The sequence below is a fragment of the Leucoraja erinacea genome, chromosome 1 (genome assembly GCF_028641065.1).
Source record: "Leucoraja erinacea ecotype New England chromosome 1, Leri_hhj_1, whole genome shotgun sequence".
NCBI lineage: Eukaryota > Metazoa > Chordata > Chondrichthyes > Rajiformes > Rajidae > Leucoraja > Leucoraja erinaceus.
In genome coordinates this window covers 126889089-126915161 of record NC_073377.1, presented here as the reverse complement: position 1 = coordinate 126915161, position 26073 = coordinate 126889089, and the positions used below count along the sequence as shown (strand labels likewise).

The window sequence follows — 26073 nt, the reverse complement described above, 5'->3', positions numbered from 1 at the left end:
GAGAAGCTAGTGCGACTTGGGTGGGAGAGGGATAGAGAGAGAGAGGGAATGCTGGTGCTACCTGGTCAATATTCATACTACTGGGCTGTAAGCTACCCAAGCAAAATATAAGATGCTGCTTCTCCAATTTGCATGCAGCCTCACTGACAATGGAGGAGACCAAGGACAGAAAGGTCTGTGTAGGAATGTGAAGGAGAATTAAAGTGTCCAGCAACCGGGAGATCAGGTAGGTTCAGACAGGCTGAGCAAAGGTGTTCCACACAACTCACCATCATGATTGAGGACTTCTTCTTGGTGAGCTTCTTGGTCTGCAGCAGGTTAGTCATTCAATTTACCTACCGACCCACGTTGTGTCTCTCTGTCTTTCGCTCTCTCCCTCCCTCTCTCTCTCGCGTGCTCTCTCTCTCCTGCTCCCCATCTCGTCTCTCTCTAGCTCTCTCGTCATTCCTGGAATCATTGACGTTTTGCGGTAGACAAAAATGCTGGAGAAACTTAGCGGGTGAGGCAGCATCTATGGAGCGAAGGAAATATGCAATGTTTCAGGTCGAAATCTTTCTTCAGACCCGGCTATTTCCTTCGCTTCATAGATGCTGCCCCAAGCCCTGTCCCACTGTGCGAGTTCACCCAAGAGCTCTCCCGAGTTTAAAATCTCTGTGTAGCATCTATGCCCCTATCTTCAAATTCCCACTTTGAAATAAAATACAAATTTAGACTTAAGAATTTCGTAACAAGATCGCGATTTGTCGATTCCCAAGCATTTTCAATCATTGTTCGATTCAGTGTAATTTTCACACCTGGTTGATGTCGGTTTTAAAAAAAATATACAGTACATTACAATAAATTGTTTCAAGCATACCCGGTACTAAAAGCACAAACAATTATAAATGAATATAATTTCAAAGTGAAATAGGAGATTTCAGTGGAAAGAATATTTAACCAGAATATGAGGTCGCTGCAAAATGCTCACTTAAAACAATATGCCATCAACTTAGGATTGTTTCTTAGCCCTCTGACAGGTGTTTCAATCTAACCTCGTAGCTCGCTGTTAATCGATTAATAGCTATTAATTTTAATTCCTGGTCCGTATTGAACCTCCAAATGCAAACACTTCAAGTTACGCTTCTTGTGCGGTGGTAAAGGGGGAGGGGGGATGCTAGGGTAAAATATCATATTTTTGCATTTATATAGCGATCCTGCTGCAAAATTTTTAAGTCAAAAGTTGCATTTTATTTCAGTGGGAATTGGAAAATAGGGACAGATTCAAGATTCAAGATACAAGAGAGTTTATTGTCATGTGTCCCTGATAGGACAATGAATTTCTTGCTTTGCTTCAGCACAACAGAAGGCATGACTACAGAACAGATCAGTGTGTCCATATACCATTGCATAAATATATACACACATGAATAAATAAACTGATGAAATGCAAAGAACAGATAATGGGTTATTAATGTTCAGAGTTTTGTCCGAGCCAAGTTTAATAACCTGATGGCTGTGGGGAAGCAACTATTCCTGAACCTGGTCGTTGCAGTCTTCAGGCTCTTGTACCTTCTACCTGAAGGTAGTGGGGTGATTAGTGTGTGGCCAGGATTATGTGGGTCCTTAATGATGCTGCCAGCCTATTTGAGGCAGCGACTGTGGTAGATCCCCTCGATGGAAGGGAGGTCAGAGCCGATGATGGACTGGGCAGTGTTTACTACTTTTTGAAGTATTTTCCTCTCCAGGGCGGTCAAGTTGCCGAACCAAGCCACGATGCAACCGGTCAGCATGCTCTCTACTGTGCACCTGTAGAAGTTAGAGAGAGTCCTCCTTGACAAACCGACTCTCCATAATCTTCTCAGGAAGTAGAGGTGCTGATGTGCTTTCTTAATAATCGCATCAGTGTTCTCGGACCAGGAAAGATCTTCAGAGATGTGCACGCCCAGGAATTTGAAGCTCTTGACCATTTCAACCATCGACCCATTGATATAAACGGGACTGTGGGTCCCTATCCTACTCCTTCCAAAGTCCACAATCAGTTCCTTAGTTTTGTTGGTGTTGAGGGCCAGGTTATTGTGCTGGCACCACATGGACAGTCGCTCGATCTCTCTTCTATACGCTGACTCATCCCCATCAGTGATACGTCCCACAACAGTGAACTTGATGATGGAGTTCGCACTATGACTGGCTACGCAGAGATATTGATAGGAAGGAAACGTTACAGCAGCTGAGTAAAAGATTGGTCAAATTATAGGTTCAATGAAGATCGGGCAAGGTGGGATTGGGGATGGGGGAAAAGTATCTATTGCTTGGGACTTGCCTAAATGAGTACTGAGATGGATTATCATTCCAGACCAAATTTCTTAGACAATAATACCTTTTATGCAATTATCATAACATTTTGCTGGATATGGGTCAACGGACTCTGTATGGTACATGCTCGTAAATTAGTAAAACAAATGTTCTTCTTTAAGTACTGTGCTGGACCACAATCTGTTTACATGTATTAATGCCACCTGCTGAATATTCCGGTTCCTACAGCTTTGAGTTACCTTTCCTGTTATACAGGAAGTTATCATAAACCAGGAAGTCCAGCTCAGCGAGAGTGCCGCATGGTGTTTAGATAGTGTAATTCTCAGTGTGTAATCTATCGCCATCCTACCCCACCAGTTTGTTAGACGCAATGTCTGTGAGTAATTATGTTTGTTAAGAGCATCTTTAATGTTATAAACCTTATTGAGCAGGATTTTTATTATTAACAATGTTAAGAATGCTTCATGTACCCTGGCTGTTTTTTCATGTAACAGCACTGTATTTGGTGGTGGCATCACAGTTTATGTTTCTATACCAAATGTATAACGTAACTAAATATGCTGTTTCCCTTTCTGCTTGTATGTTACAGTTTCACAGTTGAATACAGTAAAGAATCAATTACATTTCATGTCTATGGGTCTTTATTGGATTAATTGTTTAACTTGCTAGATAGCGGGATATGGCCATTCAGCGAGTCCAGTATAGTGAAAAGACAGCACCACAACAAACTGTACCACAGGGTGGCTCACATCATCACATTGTCCATCCACACCTCAACGCCATGGCAATAAGCAACCAAGACAACGCTTCACAGAATGAAGCCAAGTCTCTCAGCGTTCGTTCTTATTGCTCTGCAGCCAGCTCCAGTTGCAGCATGGCCGCCCTTAAAGCACGGGCTAAAGCAAAAGCAGCCGAAGCCAGAGCAGCATACGCTCAGAGAGAGATAGATATGAAAGTCGAGGCTGCGTGGATGCAGGCAACCTTAGAGGCCTTGCAGCAAGAAAAAGAGATGAAAGCAGCCATTGCAGAAGCCGACACTATAGAAGCAGGTTTATTAGCAGAACAAGGGTCACGTAATAGATCACCGAGCCCTGTTCACCCACAAAACCAGCACGAGCGCACTCTGGACTACGTCATAGAGCAAGCCAGCATAAAGTCAAGCCAACATGTCACCGATTATGATATTGAGAGTGGTAGCATACTATTTGGTTCATTGCCGCCCGTTCATCAGACCAAATCTAATCTGACCAGTTCATTTCATAGGCATCACAATCCCAGTAATGTGCAAGGAAACGTGGAGCCTAAATTGGAGGATAGAAAACCAACTTCAACCTTTCTGCACAGCGGCTTTATCAACTTTCCTTGAGCCACCAACAATATCAATCCCACCACTATGGACCTCGCCAGATACCTGGCCCGCAGCCAGCTTGTTAAACGGAATGGACGGCCTTTAATGACAAGCCTGAGAATTACTGGGCTTGGAGATCCTCCTTCCAAAACACCATAGCAGGCCTGGGCCTTTCACCTGGAGAAGAGCTAGATCTTTTGATAAAATGGCTTGGAAAAGAATCCTTGGAGCAGGCAACAAGAATTAAGGCTGTCACCATGAGGAATCCACTCTATGATCTTTGCTCTTGAGCTGGTCCCCTGGTTCAGACGGAGAGCACTGAGCTGGTTCAAACGGAGAGCACTGCCAGAGGTGAGCGGGCCGGCAGAAGGCGCTGAGAGGGCAGTCGGTTCCACTGTCCGGTGATGGCTGTTGTGTTCAAGAAGGAACTGTAGATGCTGGAAGATCGAAGGTACACAAAAATGCTGGAGAACCTCAGCGAGTGCAGCAGCATCTATGGAGCGAAAGGAAATAGGCGATGTTTCGAGCTGAAACCCTTCTTCAGACTGATGGGGGGGTGGGGGGGAGAAGGAAGGAAAAAGGGAGGAGGAGGAGCCCGAGGGCGGGGGGATGGGAGGAGACAGCTCAAGGGTTAAGGAACGGGAGGAGACAGCAAGGGCTAGCAAAACTGGGAGAATTCAACGTTCATGCAATCCGGACGCAAGCAACCCAGGTGGAATATGAGGTGCTGTCTGGGCATCATCGGTAGGCAGGTGAGGGTCGGCGGCGGCATCGATGTGGAGGTCGGTGAAGGCGGCGTCCTGGTGAGTATTGAAGGCGCTCCTAATGGCCAAGATGGCGTTGCGGGACTCGGGCAGGCGATGCAGGCCTGAGTTGGGGCCTCGAGTCTGCTGGTGGTCGAGTCGCGGGGCGTCGGGAGCGGCCTGGAGGCGGGATAATTTAAGGTCCTTGGTGGAGTTAAGGTAGGCCAGGACAGCACCTCATATTCCGCCTGGGTTGCTTGCGTCCGGATGGCATGAACGTTGAATTCTCCCAGTTTTGCTAGCCCTTGCTGTCTCCTCCCCTTCCTTAATCCTCGAGTTGTCTCCTCCCATCCCCCCGCCCTCGGGCTCCTCCTCCTCCCTTTTTCCTTCCTTCCTTCTCCCCCCCACACCCCATCAGTCTGAAGAAGGGTTTCAGCCCGAAACGTCGCCTATTTCCTTTGCTCCATAGATGCTGCTGCACCCGCTGAGTTTCTCAAGCATTTTTGTGTACCGTCCGGTGATGGCTGCTGCTTCTAACCACGCAAGCTGCTTCCCACCCTGGCCACAATGTGGTGGCTCCGCGCCCGGAGCGCCACGGCAGCAGTGAGTGAGTGAGTTACTGGCATGAACCCGGCCCCCTCCTTCTCAGCACTCCTGCCCTCCCCGTAACTTTACCCCTGGACAGACTCCCCACACGCTGTGAAAGGAACTCTCCTCCGAATTGGTCCCTTGATAAGTTAAACTAGCATAATCATTCAATAAGATGACAACTGATTCATGTTGGCCCAGTGTGCTCCTGTTTTTTCCAACCCTCTTTCCACCTGCCATCATCCTCCACCCCCCACTCATTCAGTAATTCAGAAAGAAGGAGACTTGGAAGCCATGGGAAAATTGAATTGGCACTTTTTATTTTAATTTTTATGGAGAGAACAATCTGCGCATGCGCGGTTTAAGATTTTTTTTAAAGCCGACTGACTGTCATATTACTCATGACACGCGACTCATTTATAATTATTTATTTATATTTCTATGGAAAAATGTTGGGCCCCGCACCTCCTAAGGTTGGCACTGAGTGGTGGGATCCCATTGGAGGTGGCGGAAATTTCAGAGGATTATGTATTGTATGCGATGGCTGATGGGGTGGAATGTAAGGACTAGGAGGACTGTCTCTGTTGCGACTAGGGAGAGGGGAAGCAAGGGCGGAGCCGCAGCATACCAAGGAGACAACAGTGAGGGTCTCATCTATGATGGGAGAGGAGAACCTCCATTCCCTAAAGAATGAGGACATCTCGGATGTGCTAGTATGGAACACCTCATCTTGGGCGCAGGTGCGGCATAGACAGTGGAATTAGGTGTAGGGGATAGAATCTTTGCAGGAAGCAGGATGGGAACAAGTGTAGTCGAGATAGTCATGGGAGTCAGTGGGTTTGTAATAGACGTCAGTCAATAATTCTATTTCCTCTGACAGAGACTTTGAGATCAAGAAAGGGGAAGGAGGTGTTGGAGATGGTCCAAGTAAATTTGAGTGAAAGATCCATCTTCTCACTCCAAGAAACTCCCTAGTGCAGAGTTGGGTCACAGGTAGGTGATGACACAGGTTAATTTATTGGACCAGTGTCCAAGAGAATTTTGATGAACAATACCGATGCCTGAGTTCAAATCAAACTATGGTAGCTACGATTTTTAAATAAATTGTAATTATTGGTAAAGGTGGCTATGAAACTGCAGGAATGTAATAAAATTACTCATCTGTTTTATTCCTTCAGAGGAGGCAATCTGCTACTTGCAGTATACCTTTGCTGGGCTTTATGTGACTCCAGATCACAGCAATGTGGTTAACTCTAAAATGTTTTGTGAAATAGTCTCATAAACCATTTTCTTCAAGGAGAACGAGAGGTGGGTGATAAATGCTGGCCTTCACGAGACATAGGAGCAGAATTAAGCCATTCAGCCCATCAAATCTGCTCCACCATTTGACCATGGATGATACATTTTTCCTCTCAACCCCAATTTCCTGCCTTCTCTCCATAACCTTTGACAGCTTTACTAATCACAAACCTACTAATCTCCACTTTAAAAATACTCTGTGACTTACATAGAAACATAGAAACATAGAAATTAGGTGCAGGAGTAGGCCATTCGGCCCTTCGAGCCTGCACCGCCATTCAATATGATCATGGCTGATCATCCAACTCAGTATCCCGTACCTGCCTTCTCTCCATACCCCCTGATCCCCTTAGCCACAAGGGCCACATCTAACTCCCTCTTAAATATAGCAAATATAGACTTGGCCTCCATTGGCATCTGTGACAATAAATTCCACAGATCCATCACACTCTGACTAAATAAATTCCAACTCATCTCCATTCTAAAGGTACATCTAGTCAATTCTGAAGCTGTGCCCTCTGGTCGTAAACTCTCCCACTACTGGAAGCACCCTCTCCACATCCACTCTATCTAGGCATTTCATATTTCAATAAATTTCAATGAGATCCCCCTCATCCTTTTAAACTCTAGCAAGTACAGGGCCAGAGCCATCAAACACTCGTCATACCTTAACCCAATCATCCCCAGAATCATTCTCGTAAACCCTCTCTGGACCCTCTTCAATGCGAGCGCATCATACCTGAGAAATTGGGCCGAAACTGCTCACAATGTTTCAGTGATGCCCACTGATCCACATTCTGAAATATGAATATAAAAGATGCCCTGAATTGCAACGTCAAACATACTCCACTTGATGTGCTTGATGCCCTGATGCTGCAGTGACCCTTTTAAGGAATCCTCAACAAACAACTGAAGAAGGGTCCTGACCCGAAACATCACCTGTCGATGTCCTCCAGTAATGCTGTCTGACCAACTGAGTTATACTCTGGTTTGTATTTTATATGTGATTCCTGCATCTGCTGTTCCTTGTGTCTACAAACTACCAACATTGATATTAGAATGGTTGTTTCATTGGATGGTGTCATAATAGTAAGATTAAACGAGAACTTACCAGTTTGAAGTTTGATCTTTATTTTATGAGGAGGAACGTTGAGGGAATACGTGAAGGAAGCCCGCTACGACGCATGCGTGTCATCCTTCAAAGCAGCGGTGTGAGGTCACAGATACACTATAATGACCTAAAATAGTAAGATTATTAAAGAGATACCAGTTTAAGATATGACCATTCGAGGGTGGGAGCGGAGGGCACGTATTCCCTCAACGTTCCTCCTCATAAAATAAAGATCAAACTTCAAACTGGTAAGTTCTCGTTTAATCTTACTATTTTACTTCGGAGTCACGTGAGTGACTACGTGAAAGATTTCAAAGCTCTGTGACCTCATGCTGTGGAACGAGTCCATGCTTCACAACTGCCTTGGTAGTTTGGGAGAAATTGTTAATGATATTCAAAACATTCATACCAATTATTTAATGGAAATGATAAACAATATCTAATTAATTCAAGTCATAACCCTGTATTCTTCATGGATAAATTATCATACAGAACTTCAAATGTTCCCCGAAAACGTTCCCATACCATACTGCTAACTGGTTTGTTATAACATTTCTGAAACGTTTTCTCCGACAACCATCCTGCAACCCTGAGGATTTGGTCCATGGATACATCAAGGCGTTTTGCTGCAGATGTAGCTGCAGCCCTGGTGGAGTGAGATTTAAATATGTTAGTGTCCACTCCCGCCTATCTTAACCCATATTTCAGCCACCGCGAAATGGTCTGAGTTTACACTCTATGGTACGGTTTCTTATAGCTGATTTAACGCCATTTCCTTGCCTCTGATAGCCTTTGTCCTTTCACTGTATAACAAAACGTGCTTCACTATACAGAGGCGTTTGTTTAATAATATGGTCCTGGATCTCAAACCCCCAACTTCCTGCCGCCATAATGAAGCCATCCAGTCTTACTTTTTGCAATAACTGGACCCTTTGCGCTGTGACTAGCGCCATCAGCATTACCATTTCTAAGTTAGTTTATCCAGATTTAATGCTGTAGCCGGCGACCAATTCCTTAGCAAAGTCAAGACCACACTTACATCCCAGATATAGTTGTATCTTATTTTTAGTGGCTTGGTGTTAACATTGCCTCTTAAAAATTTAACTACCAGAGGATGTGATCCCACAAACTGTCTTTCTGTTCCTTGCCACCAATAACTTGACAATGCACTTCTGGCACTATTCACAGTGCTGTAACTCAGTCCTCCATAGTGCAGGCTGGTGAGAAAACTCTAGCACCGCCAGAACATCCTTATTTCTGTGGTCCAGAAGGTTGTTATGGCAGTAATTAGTCCATTTTTAATATGACCTAAATACTGTTTTTGTGTAGACCTTCTTTATGCTGCTGTGATCATGTCCACAGTTCTTTTTGATAGCCCCATGTCCCGTAGCAGTCTTTTAGAGTCTACAACCTACTAAATCAATATTTTCTATGGCATGGATAGCTATCCTGAGTTACTGGACGCACCAGTAACTTAGGACTATGTCTTAAAGTTATACATGGTTCCAGCACCATGTCCTGTACCCCGGAAAACCATAGTTGGCTAAGCCAATCAGGTACTAAGAAATCCCAGATTCCTGTTGAATTTCCCTTGGTACCCAATTGATAAGGTAGAAAATGAGGAAATACATAAATGAAATCTCCCCCCCTAGATGCAAATCTAATATCCGGCCTTACATACTTTACTGTGATTTCAGCAAATACCGTTCTATCCAACATCCATTCAGTACTTTCAATAAATTTTCGTGACCTGGTGTCTGCCACTGAATTAGTATCCCTGGTAGATACGTAGCCGATAACCAAATATTCCTTTGGCCAAATTGAATTTGCCAATTCATCACAAGATGTTGATATATTTCCACCCATATGACTTATATATGCCACCACCGAGGTATTATCTATCTACCATCTAACATGCTGCAGTTTCATTCCTGAGCAATAAGATTTTAGCCCATGAAATGCACTTAACATTTCTAAGTACTTATACCCTTAGTGTTAAGTAGGTTAGCTTCTTGTATATTCCATCTGCCCCATAGCTCGAGATGGTATCAGTTGTACCCTAACCAATTGCACTGGCATCTGTTTGTAATAGCACAGACGGGTTGTGAATAACTATTGGGTTGGAGCAATACTTAACATTGTGTTCCCACCATTGTAATTCTTTTATGGCTTCTATTTTTAGCTCCATTGGCCAAAAATAAATGGCCTCTATTAATATTGAGCCCATTGAAACTCTGTGTCTTTTCCTATTAGTAAAGTCATTAACATATTAAATGTGTTAATGGTGTCAATTTTGACTTAAGTGGATGGATAATGAATCCCAGCTGTTCAAACAATTGTTTAGTGGCAACCACTGCCTAACATGCCAATTCATAAGTTATTCCCACAATAAGTATATCATCCAACTATGCCATTACTCTATGATTTTGGTGTTGCGGCAATACCAAAGCTGGTTTAAAATTTTTCCTCTGTTGGATATATTAAGCATCTTAAAGATTAATACTTGCCATAAAGTAGCCTGCTGAAAACTAACTCTTTAGCACTGCTAAAAGTATCCATTTTTAAAATGAATATATTGCACAACATTGTGAAGCGTTGATAATCCATAATAATACGGCAACCCCCATCTTTCTTATTTCTAATAAATATGTTTGAGACAAAATCCTGTTGTTCAGGTTTGGTTTGTTCCATTACCCTTTTAGTAAGCATGTATATCTGTCCGGTGTATGTTGTACTGGAGGGTTTTGTTTGTGTAGAAAACTCTATCAGATATCCCTTAATACTGCTAAGGATATATCTGTCCATAGTTATATTACACCATGCTTCCAAATGAAGTTGCAATGTCCCTCCAACTTCCGTGCTCCCTATTAATGCTGGAGCCCCAGATTCACCTACCTCCATGGTTATCGGTGGTAACCAAGTTATTTTCTTTGTTTCATTTGTGGTTGTGGAGAGCCTTGAGGTTTAGGTTAGGGTAGATGCTGAAGTAGAGGCTTTTGCATCTTCCACTGTGGTCGTCCCGGGCCAAACCCTAAACAGGACGCTGCTGCTGGGTACCTCTGCCCAATTCTTTGTAGTATTATTACAAAAAACTACCTCTCTTAGGATGCCCATAAGGTTTATGTCTTACCCAGATATCCTTTGGATGCTCTAATCAGCCCCAAAGTCTAGCCTCCTCATCCAAATCTTTAACCTGTTTGGACAGGTGTCCCCCCAAATAATAGGGTCTATAGCCTTTGCTTACATAGTATAGCGAACTTAGGGTCTAGAGCTGGCTGAATGGCCCTCTTTCTAATATATTTAGTTCAAACTGCACATTGCAAAAATAGTGCAATAGCATCCTTGTGGTCACTAATTATGTCCACCTTTTCTAACATGCGGGCCAAAACTGTTATGCCCGCCATGAGACCTTTCAGAGTATTTTGGATTTTAATATCCCGACTCCTAACGGCCTGCCCAACATGTCTGCAAGTGCACCTGTAACACTGGCTACATTAAGAGCACCACAATTTCCCGGGGTATAAATGCCTTGCCAACACTTCAGCAAAAGTATTAGCTTGAAGTTGATGGGTGGACATATATTCAATACTCACAGCCATCCTTCTTGAGATCATTCTCAGTGTGTTCCTGCTCGCAGTACTGGCTCATCATGTTCAGCAGGTTGTTTTTTCCCACCCTTTAATAGGGGAAAGGTGGCTCCATCACCTGCTCAGATTTTACCCCGTCAGACCTTCAGTACCCTCCTCAGAGGCGTCTGATATTTCATGCAGCCCTTATGGGAAACTGCTGTGGGACTTATATTTTTTGCCCACTGTGGCTATCCTCCAATCCCGGAGCCTGCCACTGTGGAGAAATTTACTCCAGCAACCGCTCCAGCCGACTTACATGCTCTCGGGCACTAGTCGATCGCGGCTGCTTTAATATATCGGACCGCTCCTGCCGACCTTGATGCTCTCGGGCACTAGTCGCATGCAGTTTTTTCCCGCAGCCGGTCCCCATGCCTACAGGCACTGGTCGCTCCCGGCCTCCCGATATACTCATGCCGCTCCTCATGGTCCCGGTACTCACGGGCACCTCCACCCATTTAGGGTGAAGTTTGGCACTTTCTCCCTTATGGGAGATGCTGGTGCCGACATTCATTGCTGCCTGCTGCTGGTCATTAAACAGCAGCGATATCTGTGTGGCGGCGATATCCGTGTTCTGTACTGACATCCGTAGCAGGCTGCCTGCTGTTCAGAACACAGCAGCAACGTCTGTGGCTCTGCCCTGACGTCCGTAGCTGGCTGCCTGCTGCTCTTCAGAATACGGCAGCGACGTCTGTAAAGAAACAAAGGTAAGGAAAAATTGTTCTTACCTGTGCTGGTTCTCAGCCTGCCGTTTGGGAGGAACGTCCTTCCTCCCGCAGCCCCACGGACCCCGTAGCGTAGGTCCTTGGGCTGCTGTCCGAGATGTCGGCTGACGGCTACGGAGTACTCACGGTACTGGTCGCTCGCCCCTGTCCTTCAGCCGCTTCAATCGGCTCCAATGCCGCTAGCGACTGTATCGAACCCGGGACTTGTTGCTTCGCTTCCCGCCCGGCAGCAGTGAATCTTGCCGGTGCGGGGAGCGACGTCGGGCACAGCTGTTTCCTCTCCGGAGGATTCGCGTGCCGTCGGCTGCTGCTGGCTGCTGGCTGCCCGCTGTCTCCGCGGTTCTCCCCTCCAGCTTTCCCGCAGCTTCTCCTGCAGTTTCCTACCTGCAAGGTAAGTGGGAAAAAATTTTCAGTCTCTTACCTGCTTCTTTCCATTTACCTCTAGGGAGACGTCCTCTCCCACGTCTGACTCGTTCAATGCGTGTTGCGATATGACACGCATGCGTCATAGCGGGCTTCTTTCACGTAGTCACTCACGTGACTCCGAAGTAAAATTTACTCTGGGCAACATGACAATGTGAGCAAAAAAATATTTCCCTGCTTTCTCATGAGGAGAGAACATGAATTAAAAACATGAATATTAAGAGAAATAAAGGGAAAATAAATGACCCGCTTGCCCATACTCCGGGGTTCCCATTCAAATGTAATATAAAACATTTTTACAAGTATATGGGTAGGAAAGATTTAGAGCGATAAGGGCCAAATGCGGGCAGGTGGGACTAGCGTATCTTGGTCGGCATGTGTAAGTTGGGGTGAAGGATCTGTTTCCATGCTGCATGACACTATAACACTAACTGGCATGGGTGGAGTCAAGCTGAGAACCAAGATACAATGTAAAATCAGTCCCTCAGCTCAGCACATCTGAGCTCTGTTCCTGGACTCAGTGATAAATTCAGTGACAGTTTAGAAGATCAAATGTACTGACATTAAATTTTCAGTGTTCCTAACATCTGTTCTGTGACTCATATATTAGATGTCCATCAAGTACAGGGTCGCTTCCAGGGATCGCCACAAGGAGGCTTCTGTCATGATCCCCAGTTTAGAATGTTATTGTTCTGTATTGAGTAAAAGAGGAAATATGTAAAATCCATGCTAAAAAAAAGTCTGGTTGTAAAATTCCGGTGTGTGTTTATTATCCTCACATGTACCGAGATACAGTGAAATACTTTGTTTTGCATGTTATCCAGTCAAATCACACCATACTTGAGTACATTCAAGCCGTAAACAAGTACAAAAGTTAGTGCAAAGAGAAAAAATACCTAAGTGCAGAGTTACAGTGTTATAATGTTACAGCGATAGTGCGTGCAGATTTTTTAAAAGTGCAAACACTGCAATGAGGTAGGTTGGGAGATTGGACCATACCTTTAGCTTATGAGAGGTCTTATCAATAGTGTGACGACAACAGGAAAGAAGATGTTTCTGAATCGTGAACATTACACAATACTAACCTCAGCAATTATGATCTTTGGTGGCACTACAGACTTTGGTTTTGCATTATTGGGCTTACCTCTTTTCTGGTTGTTGATTTACTGTATTATTGATTACTGTATATTTATCTGTGTTTTATTGCATTTGTGGACCTGTGAAGTTACAACAAGTAAGAATGTCATTGTTCTGTTGTGGATACATATGGCAATTACACACTCTAGACCTTTGCCTCTCGATCTGTCTGCACAATGCTGTTAGTCTACAATGCTTTAACATGGGTGACGATACAATGTAATTCAAGCTATTACTATTGAGTATAAGAGGAAATATGTAAAATTCATGCTAAAAAAAAACCCACTGGTTGTAAAATATGGACTCTAAACGTGAAAGCATTAACATGAATTTAGATTCAGTTACATTTGGGTATCAAACTAGTTCTAATATGGGGATTGATAGTTGTATGTTGGAAGGCAGGAACCAAAAGATAATTTATTGACTTCAAACTCTGTGTAACATCTTTGCATAGGCAATTTGTGAGTATTGGTGTCAAATGGCTGGAGATTGAGCAGAAAGCACAGAGTAGGACACACAGCTTGGGAGAAGAGAGAAGGGAAGGATAAAATAGTCTCTCCAAGGAGACCTAATTTATCCAGGGTCTTTAGACAGCAAGTGTCCTTTCTGTACCACACCAGAGATATGTGAGTGAGGTACTGTCATTCAGTTTTCTTTTTGCATATGGCATGCATGTAGGTCAACTTGTTCTATTTGGTCTATTTGTTTGTGCACGTCGGGTTGATTGCATTAGTCAAAACAGGGTGGACCACTTGAAGGTTGCATTCTCCTACTCCTGTCATTCAGTCGGGGAAGGACAGTAACTTCAATGTAAGTTCAGAGAGTCAAAGGAGAACCACCCTGCCTCTAATTTAAAAATAAAACAATATATTTTATGTATTTATCAGGCATGAAGTACATATGAAAGTGCATTTTTGTTCATTCAAAGTTGTCAATGTGTAAAATTCCATAGTCATGTAACAGCCAAAAACATTAGAGTGAACAATATTCTGTTCTTAGGACCACAGTTGGAGCTATTGCCATTTGAAGGTAATCCATTATCTACGAGGAGCACATCTAAATCAAAATGTATATGGATCAATATGCACGAGTTAGCAAACTAAAATTTATCGTAGAATTAGAAATTCTGATTCTGAATACAGAAAAGTTTAACAAATATCGTTAACACAAATTCTTCACACACCACTGTTAAATGCTTCACAAAACGCCTGTGATTAGCTTCTCACAATGATCATGTGCCTTTAAGCGAGGAGTCCAAAATGATCTATGCTGCAATCCCTTCTATAGTTGACAGCTACCATCATCAACCAGTGAACTCTGCATTTTGAATGGATAGGGGAGAGATTGGGACATCAGTTGTTCTCTTTCTTCTGGATGACAGTACTCTGCTGAAACAAATGGCCTGATGAAGGCAAATGGGATCAAACGTTCAAATGTTTCTTGTGGCTGGGATTGCAAGTTCAATGTCTTCTAGAGCTGCCAGTCTAACTGTTAATTAATTATTGATTTTTGAAATATCCTGCCTTACATCTATTTCTGCTTTACAGTAGAATCCTATCACACAGCTGATAACTGTTATATGAACAATAATAACTGCTGAGAAAACAAGTATCCCTGAACAGCTTGGCATCAGTTATGAGTTGTGGTGCTGTACATTTCTCTGTACTTGTAATGCACTTCCTTCATCCTATTTAATGATCTCTCTGCAGATTTCGGAGCAAAATAACCCAACAATATTTCTGCACACATTAGGTGCAAAAATTGCACTCTACATTATCAAACTTACACATTTAAATTGAAAAAAGTTAAAAACAGAGACAATCACCAGGGTCAGGTTGCTTATGTGAGTTGTTAATTAAGTTATTCTGTGGTGTCTTCAGATATCATTTGAAGGTTAAATAAAAGACAGAATAGCTGGGGAAAAATAGTAGGTCAACCAGTACCTGTGCAAGGAACAAGTTAACGAGTACAGGACATTTTTAAGAGATTGTAAACTGTGAAGGGACTGAGAAATCTGAAGATATGGAGAAGCAGGTGAAAATGGAAATGATGGGAAAAGTATGGATCATTGAAGTTGCACTAAATTTGCAGCGTTGAAACATACCTTCAGCCCATCTAATCCATACCACTACAGATGTTCTTCTTATGATTCCTCACATCAGCATAGCCATCTATTTCTTTCACCCTTATAAGTTGATCTGGCCTCTTGTTTCATGCATACAAGCTAACCACTCAAATGCACCTTTTAGGAAGAAGCTGCATATTTTCATCATCCTTTGGGTGAAGACATTCGGGGCCTGTTCCACTTGGCGATCTTTTCGGCGACTGTCGGCATAATTGGCTGACGTATCAGCTCACTGAAACACTCACGGCGTGTTGTGACATGAAGCGGCGTGACGCGGTGTAACGCGCCATGATGACATATTGATGCACGGTGTTTCCTCAAGTGTCCACCCTTAGATTTTGAAATGTTCAAAATCTTTCGCTGACCCTGATACATCAGTCAATGCCAGTCAGTCAATGTCAGTCAGTCAGTCGCCGAAAAAATCGCCGTGGGATCGGCCCTTTCCCTTGTTCTTTGAACTGAAGTAGGGCTGTAAATGTGGAAGCTCCAGAACTCAAACAGACCCAGAATTATGGTTTGTAAACTACCAAACATATTGATGTGTGCTGAAAATTAATTTAAAAAAGAGATCTGAAGCCAAAGAAGGGAGGTTAGATTGGTAATAAGTGGAGGGAGATAAAATGGTGAACCACATTCAACTCCGGATCTCACTGTGGACTCAAGAAATAGTGTTTGGGAGAAGCAATCCTCTGGGAAATCAGAGGAAACATTGTCGCGTGTCGGAGGAAATAATAAATGGCAGAGATTAATACAGCTCTTGCAAACATTGCAATAATTCTGGACATTGTCAGTCATTTTTTAACCTAATATTGGAAAGAGTTTCAGCACAGAACTTTTGCTGAAAGTTTACTTTTTGCACATGTGTGTTTCCACAAGCAGATGGGGATGGATGATTGCACTTGTGTTGTAAAATAGCTTCTCCAAGGATATATGTAACCGATTGCTATGGACACAACTGGAGATTATAAAAGACAGCGAAGGAGACATTGCATGACATCAAAGTGTAGTGAGAGAGGTTAAGGGATAATAATTCAGCATCAGGTACTTGTGTTGGACACAATACAATCTTAATGCATCTATTTCTAATACATGGTTCCATTGAACTCTCATCATCGGTCACTCAAAACGAGTATGACTGTCCTCTATATGGAGGACGCCAATGCGTGACTTTGTTTAACGTGGGGAGACTGGTGCACAGACAGCCACCACACAGTCCTTGACAGATCTGGGTCAGGATCCAGTGGCATAGAGTCCAAGACGACCGGAGACCCTTTTCTGCTGCAGCCTTCATCCGCCTTCCCAGCCGTTGTGACCAAAGATCTTATAGCAGAGCAAGATGGCCTACTCCTACGCAAAACATGTAATACGGTCATGGGCAGATTCATGGGTGATTATAGGACCCACTTTAGCAACCAGCCTCCGCCATCTTATTCCACCATCTTGCTTCGGCATCTTGATTCCGGCCAAAGATCGGATCTTTGCTTCTGCCACCGCTCCCGTATCATCGTTTTGGTCTTTGATTTGGGCGGGGAGAGGAGGTGCGCGGCCCGGGGCATTGGGGAGGCCTGGGGCCTAGGCGGGGAGAGGGGGTGTGCGGCCCGGTGCAGCGGGGAGAAGGGGTGCGCGGCCCAGGGCAGCAGGGAGAAGGGGTGCATGGCCCAGGGCAAGGGAGGTGCATGGCCTGGAGCAGCGGGGAGAGGGTGCTGCGCGGCCCGGGGCAGAGGGGAGAGAGGAAGGGAGTAGTGCAAGTCCGGTAGTGGTGGCACAGGAGGGTTGTGTGTGAAGTTGTGGGGAGGTTTACAATGTTTATTATTTAATGTCCCTTGTCTAGTCTGAAATAAAGTTCATAATTGGATATAAAAATCAGTAGAAATATAATTGTGTGTGTTATGTGATTGTATACATTTATATTACATTCATGAATGTGTGTTTATAAACATTTTATTCTTTAACAAGAATTAACAGGTATGAACTAACAGAATTATGAATCTAACCCTATATCACACACACAAGCTGTTCCCCCGCAACGTTGATTATCCTGCGAGTCGGGTCGGGTCGGGTCAGGTAGGTTCCGGTTACTACAAAATCAACTCAAACACAGCTTATGAGCCATTTAAAAATAAATTATTTAAAAAACATTAAAAAAAACAATTACCAGAGTCAAATTTTATTCTTGACAAGAATTAACAGAAGTATGAACTGACAGAATTATGAATCTAACCCTATATCACACACACAAGCTGTTCCCCCGCAATCTTGATTACACTGCGAGTCGGGTCGGGTCGGGAAGGTTCCGGTTACTAAAATGGGTGGGGAAAAATGCCCAGGCTCCCCTCCGTAGCGTACTACACGTCAGCCCATTGCATTTTGCAGGAGTAGCCTATCTTGCCTATCTATAGGATCTTTGGTTGTGACGCTCCACTAAAGTCAGTCATCATCCTCCACCAGTTCCACCGTTGAGGTATTGGTAGGATTGCTCTTTGTCAGGGACCTCCCCCTTGACCTTGCTGGCATGGGTGGCCCTTCCAGGAGCATAGCTCCAGACAGCATCGCTCTCAGGATCTCGGGACCACAGGGAGGGGGAGGGAGGTTGGAGGTAAGGGGTAGGGGTGTGTGGAGGGGAGGGGGGTTAGGGGGAGGGACGGTGGGGGAGAGGAGTGGGGGAGAGGAGTGGGGGGGGAGGAGAGGGGGGGAAGGAGAGGGGGGGGAGAGGGGGGGGAGGGAAGGGGGGAGGGGGGGAGAGAGGAGAGAGAGGGAGAGAGGAGAGGAGAGGGGGAGAGAGGAGGGGGGAAGAGGAGATGGGGAGAGGAGGGAGGAGAGGAAAGGGGGGAGAGGAGAGGAGAGGAGAGGGGGGAGGGAGAGGAGGGGGGGGGGGGAGGGGAGGGAGAGGAGAAGGGGGGGAGAGGAGGAAGGGGGAGAGAGAGGGGGGGGGGGGAATGGAGAGGGGGGGAATGGAGGGGGGGAGTAGGGTGAGGGGGGGGGGAGAGAGAGTGCCTTTTTACTTCAACCCAAACCCAAACAACCATTTGCAGGCAGCGCTTTTTTACCTCTAACCATATTTTCATTTTCAAACCAAATTAAAGGTACTCACAATGCTGTAGACATTTGTCAGTGTCATTCAGAGCTCTGATTGAGGCACACCCACTTGCAGAGACTGATTGAGGCACACCACTTGCAGAGACTGATTGAGGCACACCACTTCCTGGTTTTATAGTCCCTCCCCCTCCCTCCAGCAAGGGCAGCAGAGAGAATGGGGAATTTTGTAAAAACATTAATATATCTGTCAATTTTCATCGACGGGAAAAATCCTTGGCACACATGTGGCGGAGGGGGGGCTCTAAGCGAGGTGGCCAAAAATGATGGCCGTAGATGGCGGCGTACTCTCGGAAATCGCAGCACAGAAAGCTAAAACCGGTCAAGATCAGACTTTTAATAATATAGATATCATGCTATATGGACACTCTGATCTGTTCTGTAGTCATGCCTACTATGTTCTGTTGTGCTGAAGCAAAACAAGAATATAATTGTCCTATCAGGGACACATGACAATAAACTCTCTTGAATCTTGAATCTTGAAGACATTGAAGTTCTTTTGACATGGTTCTGAGATGGGGGAGGGAGATGTGGGGTGGGGGTATAAAATGCTAGATCTATAATGCTAAATCCAGGTCTATGATGCTAGATCACAGTAACTTGACTCCTGTGCAGCATTTTGAACTCTGAGACTTTGGCGACTAAAATCCTAATGTCAATTAGGGCTGGTATTCAACCACTAATGGCAATGATCCCTACAGATTAAAGGCAGCATTGCACCCTCAAGGGGTATGGCACTTGAATAGGCACCAAAGAGTCAAGAGACAAGAGTGTTTTATTGTCATATGTCCCAGATAGAGCAATGAAATTCTTACTTGCAGCAACACACCAGAATATGTAAACAGATCACTGTAAACAATGTAATAAATGAGAAATACATACACACACACACACATATATGTAAACATAAAAGACAAACAAACAATAATAGTACAATAATAACAATAATAGTCTATGTAGTTCAGAGCTTATTTGAAGTTGTGGTGTTTAATGGCTTAATGGCTGTAGGAACTAAGCTGTTCCTGAACCTGGACGTTACAGTTTTCAGGTTTCTGTACTTTCTTCCCAATAGCAGGGGTGAAATAGCATGTGGCCAGGGTGGTGTGGGTCTTTGATGATGCTGGCTGCCTTTTTGAGGCAGCGACTCCAGTAAATCCCTTTGATCGTGGGGTCGGAACCTGTGATGGACTGGGCAGAAAATGCATAAGCAGCCATCCAAGTTCTAGACAAAGGTAGGTACATTTGTAAGGTAAGTAAGTGTGAGGAGTGAGAACAAGTGTGAAAAGGCAAGCAAGGGGATGGGATGGTGAAAGCAGCATGTTGAGCAATGTGTTTATTTCCTGAACTGCTGCAGGCTTGGAGTTCTTCCCTACTCTGAATACAGGCTCCTGCTGCTTCCTACCCCACAATCTTCAACCATGCATTCCAGTTCTGACTGTTGGACGGCAAAGATAGATACCATATGCTGGAGTAACTCAGCGGGACAGGTAGCATCTCTGGAGAGAAGGAAAGGGTGACATTCAGGCAAGGAAGGTTATCTTTCTACAATCCTTCTTAGATCTCAGTAACACATCCACAAAGGAAGGAAGCACCATTTTTATCTTCCGAGACACCAGTCAGCCACCTGGTTCTCTTCACAAATTATCATTACACAGGTCCATGTCATTCCTCGTAGGTATGTTACAATACTTGCCTTCAGCGGTGCTGCAGTTTTGCCACTGGCCGTGTGCGCGACTTTGGCACCTTTGAGGGGAGGAGGCAGGATTAAAATGCCGTTTTCTCCTCCTTGTCCGAGATATATTTTCTCCAGCTGCTAGCTGATGCTTTGAAAATTGTTCCGACTTGCGTTCTCCAGAGTTGTAATAGAAAATCGTGGGACAATTTAATCGCTGGAGTAAAATAAAAAAGCGACTTCTAACGTCAATGTTGACAACGGGACGGATCTCACGTAGGGGACAAAACATAAGGTAAGTCGTCCATTTTATATATAAACTTGCTTCTTAGGATGACTTTAATCAAAATTTCATTGGCAAAAATGTGATTATGTAAATAAAAACCCACTCGCAAGATGATTAAAATGGCCATTAATTTACAGGAATTCAACATTAAATTCCTTCCATTTGGCCTATAAATTCATGACAATGAGATTTAAAAATCATGTTAAATTGTGAATTCTTGTGTGAATCGTATTTGGACACTTTGGCTAATTAAAAATGTTAATCTTTTCTTAAGAAATGGATAGATGTTTAGATCTGGTAATTGAATTTTGTAATTCGCTACAATTAGGTAACATTAATTATATGCTTTGATTTCAGGTCATTCAAGTAAGATTGTTTTATATTTGTTTCAGAATGCTTCAATCTATAATAACTGAAAATTTCATTCAGTTCTCTTAATTTTTAAGAAAGTTATGGGCTTTTGACTGTCCTCGATCACAGCTTTTGTGTTAAGTCAATGGAAAAGCAATAGGGAACAAGATGCTAATTTCCGAGTATGAAAATGGCCATAACATTTTTAATACTGAAGATATGAAAGTGAATTAGGTGTCAAATTAAACTTCTTTTAATGCTTTATCTGATGGGATAAATTGCAGACCTGATTTTTTAAATCTCAAAAATGTTGTAACATTGCTATTCCTTGTGCTGCTGTTTCAGTGAAAACCCAGAAGTAAAATTAAAATGAATTAGGTTTGTTAAAACATAACATGGACAATTGCACAAAGTTGGCCCATGTAAAGATTGGTCCCAACCTGTGACGTCACCTCTCAATTTCCTCCACAGATGCTGCCCGACCCTTTGAGTTACTCCAACGCTTTGTATTTTACACAAGACTCCAACATCTGCAGTTCCTTGTGTCTACCCAGGGCTTTCTTCTGGGTTCTCAACAGGCTATAAAGCCTCACATAAGAGTACCTAAACATCCGACATACGAGCAAGAATAGGTCCTTTGGCCTTTGCAGCCAGCTCTTCCATTCCATAAGTTCATGGTTGATGTGACCTTGGCCTCGTCTTTGCTTTGCTGGTTGTTTTCTATAATCCTTGAGTCCCCTATAGTCCAAAAAATCTATTTCAGGCCAAAGGCACTTCGCATCTCTGTCCACAAGCTTTATATTCAAAGTCCACCTGACAGTGTATAGCACAATATGATAAGGCACCACAGCAAGAAATGAAAAAATGAAAAACTATAAATTCTGCCTGTGATAGTAATGTAAAAAAATCTCTTTCCACCCCAATGTGTTTCTATCCTTCTCAAGTTAAATAATAAATAATTCCACACATAACTATTCTAATCTTAGATGGCAACATGCGAGACCTTAAAACAAGAAGTAAACATCATATCGAAATAGACATTATTTTTTTAAGTTGACATTTAAATAAAAACTCAATCTGTCCTCTTGGAAAGCAATACAGACTCACAGAATACTGAATTGCATGTGCGTGTCATGTTAGAAAATGCAGCACACTTCAGAACTGACAAAGCTCAAAGATGCTCGAGGGCAACTGAACATCACATTTAAAGATTTCCAAGGGATAAGGGAGTATTAAATTAGAATAGCAGACATTTCAAAAGGTCTGTTGAGCTTTATTTTGCAGCCATCCAATCTAAAAATGGTTGAAGTTTGATCTATGACCATTAATGCAGTCTTCTCAGATTTTCAGAAATTGTCCTTGGCAAACAAGGCTACATCTATCACTCAACAAGTACCTCAACTTGACACAAATATTTACATAAAACTAGCTCTTCTGTAACTTTTCTGCATCTGCTACATTAACAACTTAAAACAGAGATTTGGGACAGTGTTAGACTTACTTTTAAATTCCCTCTCCCCCCACTACATATTGTAACCAGAGTGGCTCAAGTCAGGTGGTACTTCTCAGAAATGATCACACTTACTTAAAACCATAATGGCATAAAAATAGCAGGGAAAATATTTTCATTGAGATTTTTCCGAATTTTGACCATGAATTGATTGCCAAGTGACAGTGAAAATATGTTCTTTGATGACGTGAGTAAAGTTAACTTGATGAAAACGTTGTCTGTACATTTTCTCCACAGATTCTGCCTGTCACACTGAGTTCTTCTAGTACTTTGTTTTTATTTTGCTTTTTCTTTCAGACGATTGGTATGTGGAAATAGTTTGATTGTACCTCCTTATAAGAATGGTCCAGGTTATTTATTGCTCTCGAATTAGCACATCATAATAGTTTACACAATATACTGCATCTGCCCTTATTTAACAACACATATAACTTCTTAAAAGGAAGGTGACTTGGTTGCATAGTTTCAGAACAAACATTTTCATAGAAGACAGATGGCTGTGGTGGAAGGAAGACATCCTGGCTGGAGGTCTGTGACCAGTGGAGTTCCACAGGGATCTGTGCTGGACCTCTGCTGTTTGTGATAGATGACAACTTGAACATAAATGTAGATGGGTTGGTGAGCAAGTTTGATAAAAACACCAAAATTGGAGGAGTTGCGGACAATGAGGAAGGCTGTCACAAGATGCAGCAGGTTATAGATCAGCTGCGGAAATGGGGGGAGAAATGGCAGATGGAGTTTAATCCGAGCAAGTGTGAGGTGATGTACTTTGGGACATTGAATGGAAGGGGAGAGTATACAGTTAATGGCAAGATCCTTAATGACATTGATGTGCAGAGGGATCGTGGAGTCCAAGTCCATAGCTCTGAAGGTAGCAGCACAAGTAGACAGAATGGCAAAGATGGCATATGGTATGCTTGTCTTCAATGCTAGGGGTATTGAGCAGACGAGTAAGAAAGTCATGATGCAGCTTTATAAGACTTTGGGTCAGCCGCATTTGGAGTATTGCATACCCAGTTTTGATTGCACCAATACAGGAAGGATGTGGAGCCTTTGGAGAGGGTGCAGCGGAGGTTTAGCCAAATGCTGCTGAGATTAGAGGGTTTCAGCTGCAAGGTGAGGTTGGATGAACTTGGATTGATTTTTCTGGAACGTTGGAGGTTGAGTGGAAACATGATAGAATTATATACATTTATGAGAGTGGACAATCAGAGGTGGAAATGTCCAATACTAGAGGGGAGAGCTATAAAGTAAAAGGGGAAAAGTTTAATGGAGATGTACTGGGCAAGTTATTTTACACAGGGAGTGGTGGGGTCCTGGAACGCATTGTGAGGGATGGTGGTGGAGGCAGATACGATAGTGGTGTTTAAGAGGCTTTTAGATAGGCACATGGAAGTGTAAAGAATAGAGGGATATGGATCATATTCAGGTACATAACATCAGTTTAACTTGGCATCAGGTTCGGTGCAAACACTGTGGGCCAAAGGGCCTGTGCCTGTACCGTGCTGTTCTATGTTCTATGAATGCAATATTAGGATTTTGTTGAAATGTCCTTTCCCTTCTCATCCCACATATGGACTGAGAAATGATTTGGCTGATTCTCTGTGTCACTGTGAAGGAAGAAACAGCACATATTGGTTTACACTGTAGATAAACACAAAATGCTAGAGTAACTCAATGGGTCAGGCAGCATCTCTTTGGAGAAACGGAATAGGAGATATTTTGGGTCAAAACCCTTCTTCAGACTGAAGAAGGGTTTCAACACAAAACGCCACCTCTTCCATTTCCCTAAAGATGCTACCTGACCCGCTGAGTTACTCCAGCATTTTGTGTCTGTCTCTCTGTGTCACTGTTTTGCAAACCAATTGAGGGAGGACCTGAGTAGCATGTATGATCCATCCTCTGACCTTTTTATCCTATTGTTGGGAAAATGTGTCATGTTCACTAGCTACCTCAAAATGTCAGGACTGATAGACTCCAGAATTAACCGTCAGTGCAAGATAGAATATGTCATCATTTTGTGACATTTCAATGGTAAGCTTTCAATTAATTCCACACACCTTTTTTGGCCAGTTAATGTCAAAATGAACAGGTATGATTTTGAGCCATATAAATTGTTAATATTTATCACTGAAAGTAATCTTGCTCACTCTTGCGGATGTCACAATGCTGGGTGGGCGTGCAAGTGGCAAACAGGATGTAAAGAGGCACTAACGTGATTCAGACGAGTCGAGAGGGCAAATGCAATGAAAATACAGCAGAATGTTGATGAATGTGAAGCTATCCAAGCTGGCAGCAAAAAGACAAAGGCAAATGATTAGTATATGAATGGTGTTAGATTATACATGTACACCAGTCATATGCAGCAAGCCATTGAGAAGGAAATGTATATTTTGGGCTTCATAACAAAAAGGAATTGAGTGCAGGAGCAGGAATATCTTTGTGAAATTGTATATGGTCTTGGCAAGACCACACCTTGAGTATTGTGTGCCGTTTTAACCTCTTTACATGAGGAAGGATGATGTGGAGGTAGTTAAATGCAAACTGATGTACCACTCACCACACTGATCACTCTTCAGATCCAGGATGATGCATGAAGACAGTTTGGTACAATTGGGCCTATACTCACGAGTTTAGAAGGATAAAGGCGGATGGCATTGATAACTCTTTAAACCTGATGGGACTGTACAGAGGAGATGTGAGAAGGATGTTCCTGACAGTAGGAAGGTCTAGGAGTAGTGATTGCACCCTAGGGATATGGCATAGTTAATTTCAGAGCAAGTAAAGGTGAAGCTTCTTCACCCAAAAGTAGGAAACGTGCAGAATTCTATACCACAGAAATTCGTTGAAACCAGACTGTCAAATATATTCAGGAAGAAGTTAGTTATACTAATGGACAAGGAGGTTAAGGAATAGTTGACAAAGCAGGAAGAAGGCACTGAATTTAAATGATCAGATTGAACAGCCAAATGGCCTATTCTAACTGCTAATTTTTATGATTCCATGTAAATTAAATTAGATTTATTTGAACGATAATGACAAGAGTTTATAACATGTCACATTTTGGGTTCGTACCCTTAATTCTAGCTTTTTAAATGTGTCATTACAATTCTTAATAAATATGATAATGTGCACATTCTAACAGAATGAAGCCTTAGATGGCATTTTTAATGAATGTATATTTCTTTCAAATGTTATTCTTCTTTGAAGTATAATGTTAACATTGCATTGAATATTAATTTTCCCAACCATGATTAGATTTAGCATTTGATGTGTTAATTAACGTGAGCAACTATTTATACGATCCTAAATGCGACTGTCTTGATATGCATACAGCAAATTAAAAATTGAATGCCAAACAAAATACAATTTACAACCATTCATTTAATAAGAGCAAGCAAGGCAGAAATTGTTACTTCCAGCTTAAGGCATCAGAACCTCACTGTCCAACTAAAGTGGAGGTAAACAATTTTAATTGCAACATAAAGGCATTACACCGAGATGAAATCAAGGGATTGTGAGAGGGAAAAGTAATGGAATACTTTATTCTCACATGTGACTAGGCACAGTGAAATTCTTAGCTGCATACCCAATGTATACAAATGATGGGATGGGGTTGTGTATTAAACCTTGAAAACTTAAATTCATACTTATTTTATCAGTTTATTGAAACCAGATTAAAAATTAACCCCACTAGCTATGCTTAGGTATAAACTCTATGTGGTAGAGTGGTAGAGTGGTAGA

General features: G+C 42.9%; 1 long non-coding RNA gene across 1 annotated transcript; it reads left to right on the top strand.

Annotated features, from left to right (window-relative positions):
• The first annotated feature begins 19080 nt into the window (after positions 1 to 19080).
• LOC129701803 (uncharacterized) lies at positions 19081 to 25698 on the top strand. The gene is made up of 2 exons (XR_008724269.1): positions 19081 to 20477; positions 21291 to 25698. It is a non-coding gene; the product is annotated as an uncharacterized LOC129701803 (long non-coding RNA).
• The last annotated feature ends 375 nt before the right edge of the window (positions 25699 to 26073 follow it).